The sequence below is a fragment of the Budorcas taxicolor genome, chromosome 7 (assembly GCF_023091745.1).
Source record: "Budorcas taxicolor isolate Tak-1 chromosome 7, Takin1.1, whole genome shotgun sequence".
NCBI lineage: Eukaryota > Metazoa > Chordata > Mammalia > Artiodactyla > Bovidae > Budorcas > Budorcas taxicolor.
The window spans coordinates 93,066,076-93,078,844 of NC_068916.1; the positions used below are offsets into that span (position 1 = coordinate 93,066,076).

At 42.8% G+C, this 12,769-nt stretch overlaps 1 protein-coding gene across 1 annotated transcript in view; it reads right to left on the reverse strand.

The window, feature by feature from the left end:
- KIAA0825 (KIAA0825 ortholog) overlaps positions 1-12,769 on the reverse strand; it is a 395,975-nt gene that overhangs the window by 232,265 nt on the left and 150,941 nt on the right. The window lies entirely within an intron of this gene.

A 12,769-nucleotide genomic window follows, 5' to 3' on the forward strand; every position in this document is an offset into this window, starting at 1 on the left:
TTTGGTGCAGTATTTCATTCATATTATATACAAACATACACTATATACATATATGTGTGTGTGTGTGTATAACTTGAACATCAAACAGAATTATTTTATATACTCCTTATTATTGAAAATCTACTTATAACTAGTTGAATCTTTGTATCTCTCTTTGGGACTTTTGTTCTGAACATTATATACCCTTTATTCAGAACATAAATTTCATAGGAAATTCACAGTTATAGTGTTCTCGGTATTATGCTATCAATTCTACAAATAAATTTATAAGTGTTTCTCAACCCCATAGCTTCCTGTCATTTCGGGTTTCTCAGCTTGTTTCTCAGTAAAATCAAATAGGAATTCCCACAAAGACAGATTCATTTTAATCGGCCTTTTCAGTCATCCTCCAGCCCCATTACCACTCTTCAAAGGTCAGTTCCTCTACTGTTGCATCGACAGGTTGGACTGAAAAGGTGAAATAATTTCTCTCTTGTTTAGATAATTAGCATGCTATGTCCAGTATCATATGTAAAAGTATTTTTGAGTTAAAATAATAATGACTCACAACGTTTCTCATAATTTAAATATATTGAAAAAACACAATCTAGATCATTTTGGAATAAGTACATTTATTTTCTTGCTCATTTGGAAGCTCATCACTTCTATAGTTCCTCTTGATAATTTTATTTCTGTGATTTGATTTTCATGATCTAGAGAGTCTTCCCTAGGATTTTTGCTGGAACTATTGATAAAATAGTGTCCTCTTACTTTTGGGGCTGCTAAGCTGGTAGAAAGTAGGCTTGAAGCTACTAATGTCCATTTTGGGGAGAACTTCACAGAGAACCCATCACTTCATGGCAAATAGATGGGGAAACAGTGGAAACAGTGACAGACATTTTTTGGGGGCTCCAAAAATCACTGCAGATGGTGACTGCAGCCATGAAATTAAAAGACACTTGCTCCTTGGAAGAAAAATTATGACCAATCTAGACAGCATATTAAAAAGCAGAGACATTACTTTGCCAACAAAGGTCCATCTAGTCAAGGCTATGGTTTTTCCAGTAGTCATGTATGGATGTGAGAGTTGGACTATAAAGAAAGTTGAGCACCGAAGAATTGATGCTTTTGAACTTTGGTGTTGGACAAGACTCTTGAGAGTGCCTTGGATTGCAAGGAGATCCAGCCAGTCCATCCTAAGGGAGATTAGTTCTGTGCGTTCATTGAAAGGACTGATGTTGAAGCTGAAACTCCAATCCTTTGGCCACCTGATGAGAAGAGCTGACTCACTGGAAAAGACCTTGATACTGGGAAAGATTGAGGGCAAGAGGATAAGGGGATGACAGAGGATGAGATGGTTGGATGGCATCACTGTCTCAATGGACATGAGTTTGAGTGAACTCCGGGAGTTGGTGATGGACAGAGAGGCCTGGTGTGCTGCAGTCTGTGGGGTCACAAAGAGTCAGACATGACTGAGTGACTGAACTGAACTGAACCAAACCACTGAGAACCAAGCCAATAAAGTAAGCAGAACCAAGAGATGGCACAGTCCTGATGGAATGACACTGTGTGAGAGCCTGGATCCAGCAATGCCTGTATACTTACGTTAGCTGAGCTGATAAATTTCCCTTTTTGGTTAAATCAGGTTAATTTGGGGTTCTGCCATTTGCATTCTGAAGGGTCCTAAGTTTTTCATCAAGCATAAAAGGTTAAATAACAAAGAGTCCTAGTCCAGGCATTCATAATTTCACCTTTTTTTAATCCAAATAGTTTCCTTAGTTCTCTCTGCTTTTCTGTCCCTCCAATTCACCTTATATTCAAGTATCAGTTATCCTTTATGTCACTGCCCCATGTTTAAACCTTCCCCTGCTACTGCACTTTCTTAGAAATTCCTGAACCTCACAATCCAGAGTTTCCACAGTCTTTCCCAAACTATGTTTTAATCCCCAGACCTCTGTTCCTCCCTAACTAGTGTACTTGTTTCCCTTGCACACGTTCCCTCCCATCTCCTTTTGTTGGTCTCTACCATTTCAGTTCAGTTCAGTTCACTCGCTCAGTCATGTCTGACTCTTTGCGACCCCATGGACTGCAGCATGCCAGGCCTCCCTGTCCATCACCAACTCCCGGAGTTTACCCAAACTCATGTCCATTGAGTTGGTGATGCCATCCAACCATCTCATTCTCTTGTCCCCTTCTCCTCCTGCCCTCAGTCTTTCCCAGCATCAGGGTCTTTCCAAATGAGTCAGCTCTTCTCATCAGGTGGCCAAAGGATTGGAGTTTCAGCTTCAACAACAGTTCTTCCAATGAATGCACAGGACTGATCTCCTTTAGGATAGACTGGTTGGATCTCCTTGCAGTCCGAGGCACTCTCAAGAGTCTTCTCCAACACCACAGTTCAAAAGCATCAATTCTTCGGTGCTCAGCTTTCTTTATAGTCCAACTCTCACATCCATACATGACTACTGGAAAAACCATAGCCTTGACTAGATGGACCTTTGTTGACAAAGTAATGTCTCTGCTTTTTCATATGCTACAATGTTCTGACCCAGTAAAATTCCCAAGATTTAATCGATTGATTACTATGTCAGCACTCACTATACTAGATGCTGAGGCCTACGCCTTCCATGAATTCACTGCCCGCCTCCTTGTGTATGTGTGTGGGGAGAGGGAATGACAGACGTGTAAACAGTCATTTCAACAATGTAAAGATAAGTAGGATGACCATACATCCTAGTTTGCCTCAGGCAGTCCTGGTTTATGTCTATGGCTCTGGGGTAATTAGTCGCAGCATCCTCTTTCATTCTCAAAAATATCCTGGTTTGAATAAGGAATTATTTGATCACCTTAAGTCTAAGTGCTTTAAATCAAAGACATTGGAAATACAGAGGATGGTGCTTTACATCTGGGAAGGGAACACGGAGAAGTCACAGGGAAGATCATGTCTCAGCAGAGTCTTTAAGGGAAAGTAGCAATATACTGGCATGACAAGGTTGAGGTGGGGAAGGTAGTTTCCAAGAAGACAGGAGAGCTGGTGCAGTGGTGAGAAGACAGGTAGCTGCTGGTTTGGTGACACGGCTGAAGTGGGAATGGTGGGAGGGAAGGGGAAGTAAAACTGGACAATCAACACAGCCTGAAAAATCTAAGGCCCCATGAATCACGCACTGACAATACAGATGGAGAAAGGGGGATGGATATGAGGAATATTATAATAAAAATAATGAGGTGCATTACCATTGTTGCTATTACCAGCTAAATGTGTCAAGATATGTCAATGGGTATTTTTTATTTCTATTTTCCCTTGCTTTGAAGAAAGTAGTCTATTTCTGTTTCCTTGCCTCAGGGATATTTGCTATTTGGAAAGCACAAACAGACTGAAGTCAGTTGCCCTCCTAGATTAAAAAAAAAACAAAGAATGAAAGAAACAAAGAAAAACTAAATCCATTGAATAGTTATTAGTTTGAACTAAAGGAAAAAAGCCACTTTTTATGACTCAAAGTATTGGTACAGCCGGATGATATGAAAGTGGAATCATATGTGTCTGGCAGGGGCCGAGGCGAGGGTCAGGAGAGAGGAGACCTCTGGCATTGGAGAGCGATGTCTTGGGCTGCAAGGATGTTGCTGGATGGCAGTGCACAGTGAGGCTTGTCGGGGGGAGGCAGGGAGGGACCCTGGATCCTTGACATGGGTTCTCAGTCTCACCAAAGGTTTCAAACCATACCTGACTGCTGTGCTTGGCAGGAGTGCTTGGAGAGGAAATAAAAAAGGGTACCTGCGCAGTAACCAGAGTGACCAGATAATTGAAAATTGATACCATCTCACAGGGACTTCTGTACTCCCCTGGGGTAAAGGTGGAAGCCCTAAGAATAGCTACGGTTAAAAATCCTACCAGCCAGGCAGCTGGGGCTCAGAATCTTCATAAAATTGATTTGAAGACAAAAAGTGACTTGGATATTCCTTGTGTATCTGAGTTTATGAATTGAGATTTATACCAACTCCATAAAACCAGTTACTACCCACAAGGTACACTATGCTGAACATCACATGAGCTACTTTATGTCTAATTCCATCCTCATAATACTCTAAAGAGCCTCCTGATGAAGGCAAAAGAGGAGAGGGAAAAAGCTGGCTTAAAACTCAACATTCAAAAAACAGATCACGGCATCTGGATCCATCACTTCATGGCAAATAGAAGCAGAAAAGTGGAAGCACTAACAGATTTTCTTGGGCTCCAAAATCACTGTGGATGGTGACTGTAGCCATGAAATTAAGAGACACCTGCTCCTTGGAAGAAAAGCTAAGAAAAACCTAGACAGTGTATTAAAAAGCAGAGACATCACTTTGCCAACAAAGGTTCATGTAGTCAAAGCTATGGTTTTTCCAGTGGTCATATATGGATAGGGCTTCCCTGGTGGCTCAGATGGTAAAGAATCTGCCTGCAATACAGGAGACCTGGGTTCAATCCCTGGGTTGGGAAGATTCCCTGGAGAAGGGAATGGCTACCTGCTCCAGTATTCTGGCCTGGAGAATTCCATGGACAGAGGAGCCTGGCAGGCTATAGTCCATGGGATCGCAAAGAGTTGGACATGACTGAGCAACTTTCACTTGTACAGATAGGACAATTGTACCAGAAAGAAGGCTGAGCACTGAAGAATTGATGCTTTCGAATTGCGGTGTTGAAGTCTCTTGAGAATCCCTTGGTCAGCAAGGAGATCAAACCAGTCAATCCTAAAGTAAATCGACCCTGAATATTTATTGGAAAGACTGATGCTGAAACTGAAGTACCACCTGATGTGAAGAGCCAACTTATTGGAAAAGACCCCAATTCTGGGAAAGATTGAGGGCAAAAGGAGAAGGTGGTGACAGAAGATGAGATGGTTGGATGGCATCATCAACTCAATGGATGTGAGTTTGAGCAAACTCCAGGAAATAGTGAAGGACAGGGAAGTCTGGTGTGCTGCAAAGAGTCAGTCACACTTCAGACTGGTGGCTGAACAACAGTGGGAGTTGGGGCGGGGGGTCCCTTAGAATCTTGGCCTAAGCCTTATTCCAGCCTCACAGCTTTACACCTGGCTTAGTAATTCTGTTATCCTTTCATTTCAAAGATCTTTTTTATGTACAAGTTTCCAGTTCTCCATCTCTGGCTCTGATCTTTCTCTTTTATTCTCTTTGCTGTGTTTGCTATTTTTGTCTAGGATACCACTATTGTCTGTTTATCCCCAGGCTCAATGCTTTAGCAATTTTCATCCCTTCTCTAAATTGTTAGATGTAATGAAATAACTGGGTCCTTGCCCCCATCCCCCTTTCCATAATGTATCAAAGTTTGATTTGCCTTCCACTGAGTCCCTTCTTCTCTGTTCCTAATGTAGGGGAGCAGAATTTGCCACCCTGTGTCTCTTTGACATATTAAGTATTTTAAGCTGATTAGTTCTTAAGAAGCAGCATACAAGGCAAAAACTCTGAACACCAAGTAAGAGTTACCCTTAGGAAAGAAACAATCAATTTGTAAGGGAAATCTCCATTTGTTAAGGGAGTCTTCCTTGTTGTACCTGGAAGAGGAGAATGACCAACTCTGTAGAAACTTTTATCAATGGAAAAGGCACTGACTTAAATCTGGATAATGACCTTACCCTGATCAACTTTGCTTCTGCTGGTAACCTCCCTTAACTGACTCTCCCCACCCTCATCATCCTTTTCTATCTTTAGCTGAACAGTTAGTTAAGTCGATCAGTTGTGTCCGACTCTTTGCTACCCCATGGACTGTAGCCCACCAGGCTCCTCCGTCCATGGGATTCTCCAGGCAAGAATACCAGAGTGGGTTGCCATTTCCTTCTCCAATCTTTAGCTGAGGGTGGTATCAAATCTGCCTGCAGTGCAGGAGACCCAGGTTCAATCCCTGGGTCAGGAAGATCCCCTGGAGAAGAAAATGGCAACCCACTCCAGTATTCTTGCCTGGAAAATCCCATGGACAGAGGAGCTTAGCGCGGATACATTCCATAGGGTTGCAAGAGCCGGACATTACTTAGCAACTAAACCACTAAGGGTGGTATTTAACCTCTCTAGGTGGCTCAAATGGTAAAGAATCTGCCTGCAATGCAGGAGACATGGGCTTGATCTCTGGGTCAGGAAGATCCCCTGGAGAAGGAAATGGCAACCCACTCCAGTATTCTTGCCTGGAGAATCCCATGAACAGAGGAGCATGGTGGGCTACAGTCCATGGGCTTGCAAAGAATTGGATACAACTGAGCGACTAACGTTAACTTCGACCATTTAGGCGAGTTACTCAGTTTTTCCCTGTGGGTGGGTGGGTGTGGGTGCGTTAGTCACTCAGTCATGTCTGACGCTCTGTGACTCCAGGGACTGTAGCCTGCCTCCTCTGTCTATGGAATTTTCCAGGCAAGAATACAGGAGTGGTTGCCATTTCCTTCTCCAGGGGATCTTTCCAACCCAGGGATTGAACCAGAGTCAACTGTGTCTCCTGCATTGGCAGGCGGATTCTTTATTTCTGGGCCACCTGGGAAGCCTGTCTCCATGTATGCATGTTATCAACCTTTGGTTTGTCTCCTGTTGATCTCCAGTTAATTTCCTGGACTCACCAGAAGAATGTAGAAGGGTAGAGGCAAGTGTCTTCTTGCCTGATAGGGGAGACAAGGCAGGGTTGGTTGGCTTGTGCAGCCTGCCTGACTGCAGGGGGTGCATTCTGGCCCCTGCCCCCTCTGTCAAGTCCATCAGGGAAGGCTCTGCCGCAGCAAGGGAGAACTGTGTGTTTTGGCTCTGTTGGTCATTAGGGGTGGAGAGTGGAAAGCTGGGACCTTTGGAGGCATAAAGGGACCAGCTCAATCGTGGAGTAGTGTTGGCAAGTCACATATTTGAAAGCGTATTCTCTGACCCAGGTTTTGCCAATAATAAAGCTGCTCTTTCGAATTCCGTCTGCCTTCTCCTTTATCTATCAAACAGTTTCTATATTATATAAACATATAAAAAATTTGGGAACAGGTTGTCTTTTCAATAACACTGAAGGGCCCTTTCCACTGCAGACATTATTTTAAACTCCTGGTGAGAAGTGAACTTGTTAGTGCTTCCGAGGAAGGGTGGTGTCAGGAGTGGAACTCAACCACCAACCCATTGGGAGGCTGTGTTTACTGCTACCAAAGATTTACACATCCATGGTGCCCCAGCTCTTTGCTTTCCAAGACTGCTTAATTTTTGCTTTCCACAAGAATTGTTGTTAATGACAAGCTCCTGCTGAGTCACTAAATCGATTTGGCAGTAATGCTGGGAGAGAGTGTGCCATGAGCTCGGGATTGGATTAACCAGATACTCAGGAGCATCCTCAACCAAGGGAAAAGACAGAAAGACGCACGTTAGACACAGGGATGAGCCAGAAAGTGCACAGACAGGAAATGCAGTGTATAAAACAAGGACCCAAAACCTAGGACACCAGGCCAATAAATTAACACCAGAGAAAAGGGGGGTGGAGCAGCACGTGAACACTGTTTTAGGGAAGCTCTAGATCGGAATGCCACAGCCTAGATCACTGTGAAAACTAACAGCAAGAAAACTGAGAAAGTGAGTGAAGTCGCTTGGTCATTTCTGACTCTTTGCGACCTCTGTTGGGCTGCACCCCACAGATCTGCAAAGCCTGTACTTGCCCAGCTTCGAGGTGAAAGAGCCAGGAGTCAGAGACAGAAAGACCAATGGTTTAACGCAGCGGTCCCTAACCTTTTTGGCACCAAGGACTAGTTTCTTGGAAGACCATTTTTCCCGGGCTGGGGACAGGGGGCTGGTTGCGGTGGTCATGGGAGCGATGGGGAGGGCCAGGTGAAGAAGTATCACTCACTCTCCCACTGCTCACCTCCTGCAGAGCTGCCTGGTTCCTAACAGTATGCAGGCTGGTACTGGCCCACAGTCTGGGGGCTGGGGACCCCTGGTTTAATGGACGGGAGAGCTTACATGTCTGAAGCAAGGTCCTGGAATGACACCTCCCCGTGGGCCTCACCGTGTGCAGCAGGCTGCGGGCGGGACATGGCGGCAGTCTTGACTTCCAGAGAGACAGGGAGATTGCCCGCTGTCGGGCAACTGCCGTTAGGCAGGCTCATTAGTTACCAGGGAAACTTACTGCTCCCTAGACAAGAACAATCAGCAGCTGGAGCCTGGGGCAAGTAAGGAGGAAGGTCAGTCCTGTGCATAGGGTTTAGGTGAAGCAGGCACTGGCCGGGCAGGGGAAGCAAACACAGAACAACAGAGTAGCCATCTTGAGGGGCCTGACCCGCAACCTGCCAATTATTCACAAGCTTTCAGTAAATATGACTCATTACTGCCCCCTGCCCAGCTTATGCTTCCTTGTGGCCCAGCTGGTAAAGAATCCACCTGCAATGCAGGAGACCTGGGTTCGATCCCTGGAGAAGGGAAAGGCTACCCACACCAGTATTCTGGCCTGGAGAATTCCATGGACAGTCCATGGGGTTGCAAAGAGCTGGACATGTCTGAGCGACTTTCACTTTCACCTCAACTTGTTCTGATAAAATTGAAATCTTTAAAAAGACATCTGAGGAAATGGAGCTTAAATATATGAAGATCAAAAATATTCTTTTTAGAGATCCTCTGGCCCAAGTTTTTTTCCTAGGAATTATTATTATGTTGCTCTATGTTCTAAAATGCTTGTATATAAGTTGAAGTCCAGCAGTTACAACTTATCCTATGCTGTTTTCCTCAATACCTAAATAATCACTGGACATTAGGTTTCGAGCTCTTTTGAATACCCAGAGTCCTAAATTCTGGACTATGACGGTGGTGAGATGGGCAGCAGGTCTTTATTGAATATCTGAATGGTATAAGCCCTATGCTAAGCGTTTCACATACAATTTCACATTTATCTTGAGCCTTGTAAAAACTCCATTTTGTTTTTAATAAATGAAGAAACCAAGTCTTAAAGACGCTGACCCTTAATGAAATAAAGGAGAGAAAAGTGTTTTAAAAATAATCAAGAAAAATAGCTACATTCAATAAATATGACTGAGCAACTGATTCCAGTTCCTTGAAACCTGATAACCTGTACATGGCATACAGGCAATTATGTATGTTCAAAAATTATTTTGTTTTATTTACACATTAGTAAATGTAGATAGGCAGTTTCAAACAGTTCTGACTGTATTGACCTGTATCTACTGAAGTCCTTCCTTATACTCTAGAAGGTAGGATTTTCCAAAGTGCATTTGTGGGATGTTACTGGGTAGCACATATGTTCTGGGAAGTGCTGGCTCCAACAATAGCAAACACTTTTGTTTTTTGCAGGATTTATCACAGCCTTTAATTATTCATGAGCTCTGTGACTCTCTAAGAAGGCATTTTAGTATATATGTGGTGTTTCTAAGCATTTTGACCATGAAACCCTTTTCTAGTATTGCATCTAGTGAGAGTGCTATTCAATAAAACTGAATCTAGGAATCATGTTTGCAGAGTCTCTTACATTAACTCCAAGCCTTTTAGGTTCGCAAATCAAAGTGAGCAGCTTGAATGCAAAAGGAACAGGTAAAAGAACAAAGGGCTATTCTGCATAAGAACATTCTCAACTGGAAAAGAAATTACAAAGCAGGTTATCAAAGCTGTATTTAATTTGAATTCAAACAAATAATCTGTGGAGTAAAGAGGAATTTTGCTTCAGCTACTAGTAGGCGTTAGCAAGACTAACAAGCACAGCCAAAATAGGTCTTTAAAACTTTGATTCTTACCCTACAGATTAATACCAACTTCTAACTGATTAAGAAACAATGAGGTCATATGGTTGGCAGACACCTTACATGGAGCTCCATTATTTGGTCAGTAAATGAATAAATACTTGTGGAATGAATGAATAAAAAGTCTTCTAGCATCTGTGACAATGCTGACCTAGCATCCTTTTGAATCCTTTCAAGAGTAGGATATCCACCACCATTTAAGGCAGCTGGCCATCTACTGCTTTGGACAGCTCAAGTTACCAAACTGCTTCTTGCATTTAAAAAACAGAGAGAGAACACTTATTAGAAAGGTCCACAGAAATCCAGGCTAGTCTCTTTAGGTGAACAGAGAAAGACACACAGAGTTGTAAACAACATCCTCAGTTATGATTACAGATGACCATCTGGTGTTTTGGTTAACAGGCAAAATCCATTTCCTTTTAACTTATTCCCAACCATGTCCACTTGCAAAATTGAAGAGCACAGGTTTTTTTTCATTTTTTTTCTACATGATGACTTAAAATATTTGAATGTAGTTATCCTGACTCCTCTAGTGTTTTTCTTCTCCAAGGTACACATACCCAATTCATTCAAGGAAGGTATGGCTTGGTTTTTACTTCATATCACTTTGACTCATCAGTGGGCATTTGCCACATAAGCAGTTTGTGCCAAAGAAAGACCATTAAGCATAGGTGGACTGTTGGTCCAAATTCTGCAACTGGCAGACTTAAGGACGAAGAAAAGAGTTTTGAGCTTCACTTGTGCTCTTGAATAAGCACAAAGTCCACTGAGCAAAAGGTATCAATATTTCAAAGGGAAATTTCCTCTGTAAGGTAGACACCATGCCTATCTGTCCAGCAGGAATGTCTACTCAGACTATGGGAGAGAAGTTAAAAGCACCATGCTAGGTGTATGGACCACAGCCTTGTCTAACTCAATGAAACTAAGAGCCATGTTGTGTAGGGCCACCCAAGATAGACGGGACATCGTGGAGAGTTATGACAAAACGTGGTCCACTAGAGAAGGGAATGGCAAATCACTTCAGTATTCCTGCCTTGAGAACCCCATGAACAGCATGAGAAGGCAAAAAGATAGGACACTGAAAGATGAATTCCCAGGCTGGTAGGTACCCAATATGCTACTGGAGATCAGTGGAGAAATAACTTCAGAAAGAATGAAGAGGTGGAGCCAAAAAAAACACAACAACAACAACACCCAGTTGTGGATGTGACTGGTGATGGAAGTAAAGTCCAAAGCTGTAAAGAACAATATTGCATAGGAACCTGGAATGTTAGGTCCATGAATCAAGGTAAATTGGAAGTGGTCAAACAGGAGATGGCAAGAGGGAACATCGACGTTTTAGGAATCAGTGAACTACAATGGACCAGAATGGGTGAATTTAATTCAGATGACCATTGTATTTGCTACTGTGCCCACAAATCCCTTAGAAGAAATGGAATAGCTCTCATAGCCAACAAGAGTCCAAAACAAAGTACTTGGGGGCAATACCAAAAATGACAGAATGATCTCTGTTTGTTTCCAATGCAAACCATTCAATATAACATTAATCCAAGTCTATGCCCCAACCACTAATGCAGAAAAGCTGAAGTTGAATGGTTCTACAGAACCTTCAGCAAAAGGTGACCAGGCTTCAACAGTATGTGAACTGTGAACTTCCAGATGTTCAAAGTGGATTTAGAAAAGGCAGAGGAACCAGAGATCAAGTTACCAATATCAGCTGGATCATCAAAAAAGCAAGAGAGTTTCAGAAAAACATCTACTTTGGCTTTATTGACTACATCTAAGCCTTTGACTTTGTGGATCACAACAAACTGTGGAAAATTCTTCAAGAGATGGGATACTAGACCACTTTACCTTCCTCCTGACAAATGTGTATGTAGGTCAAGAAGCAACAATTAGAACTGGGCATGGAACAACAGACTGGTTTCAACTTGGGAAAGGAGTATGTCAAGGCTGCATTTTGTCACCTTGCTTATTTAACTTAATGCAGAGTACATCATGCAAAATATTGAGCTGGATGGAGCATAAGTTGGAATCAAGATTGCTGAGAGAATTATCAATAACCTCAGATATGCAGATGACACCACCCTTAGGGCAAAAAGCAAAGAAGAATTGAAGAGCCTCTTGATGAAAGTGAAAGAGGAGCATGAAAAAGTTGGCTTAAAACTCAACATTCAGAAAACTACAATCATGGCATCTGATTCCATCACTTCATAGAAAATAGATGGCGAAAAAATGAAAACGAGAGACTTTATTTTCTTGTGCTCCAAAATCACTGTAGATGGTGAATACAGCCATGAAACTGAAATATGCTTGCTCCTTCAAAGAAAAGCTATGACCAACCTGAACAACTACTAAAAAGCAGTGACATTACTTTGCCAACAAAGGTCCATCTAGTCAAAACTATGGTTTTTCCAGTAGTCATGTATGGATATGAGAGTTGGATTATAAAGAAAGCTGAGTGCTGAAGAATTGATGCTTTTGAACTGTGGTGTTGGAGAAGACTCTTGAGAGTCCCTTGGACAGCAAGGAGATCCAACCAGTCCATCCTAAAGGAAATCAGTCCTGAATATTCACTGGAAGGACTGATGCTGAAGCTGAAACTCCAATACTTTGGCCACTTGATGTGAAGAACTGACTCATTGGAAAAGACCCTGATGCCAGGAAAGATTGAAGGCTGGAGGAGAAGGGGACGACAGAGGATGAGATTGTAGGATGGCATCACCAACTCAATGGACATGAGTTTGAGCAAGCTCCGGGACTTGGTGATGGACAGGGAAGCCTGGTGTGCTGCAGTCCATGGGGTCACAAAGAGTTGGACACGACTGAGCAACTGAACTGAACTGAAGTCTATGTGTGGGTCTTCTCGCCAAATGACTACCTTGCAGAAAAGTGAGCGCCTGAGTGCTGCACAATATCCCTGAACAAGGCTTGGCAACTACAGCCCAGGGGACATGACCAGCTTGATTCCTGTTTCAGGAAGGCCCAGAGCCAAGAATGATTTTTACTTTTGTAAACGGTTGAAAAAGAATCAAAAGTAGAATATGATTTGTAAC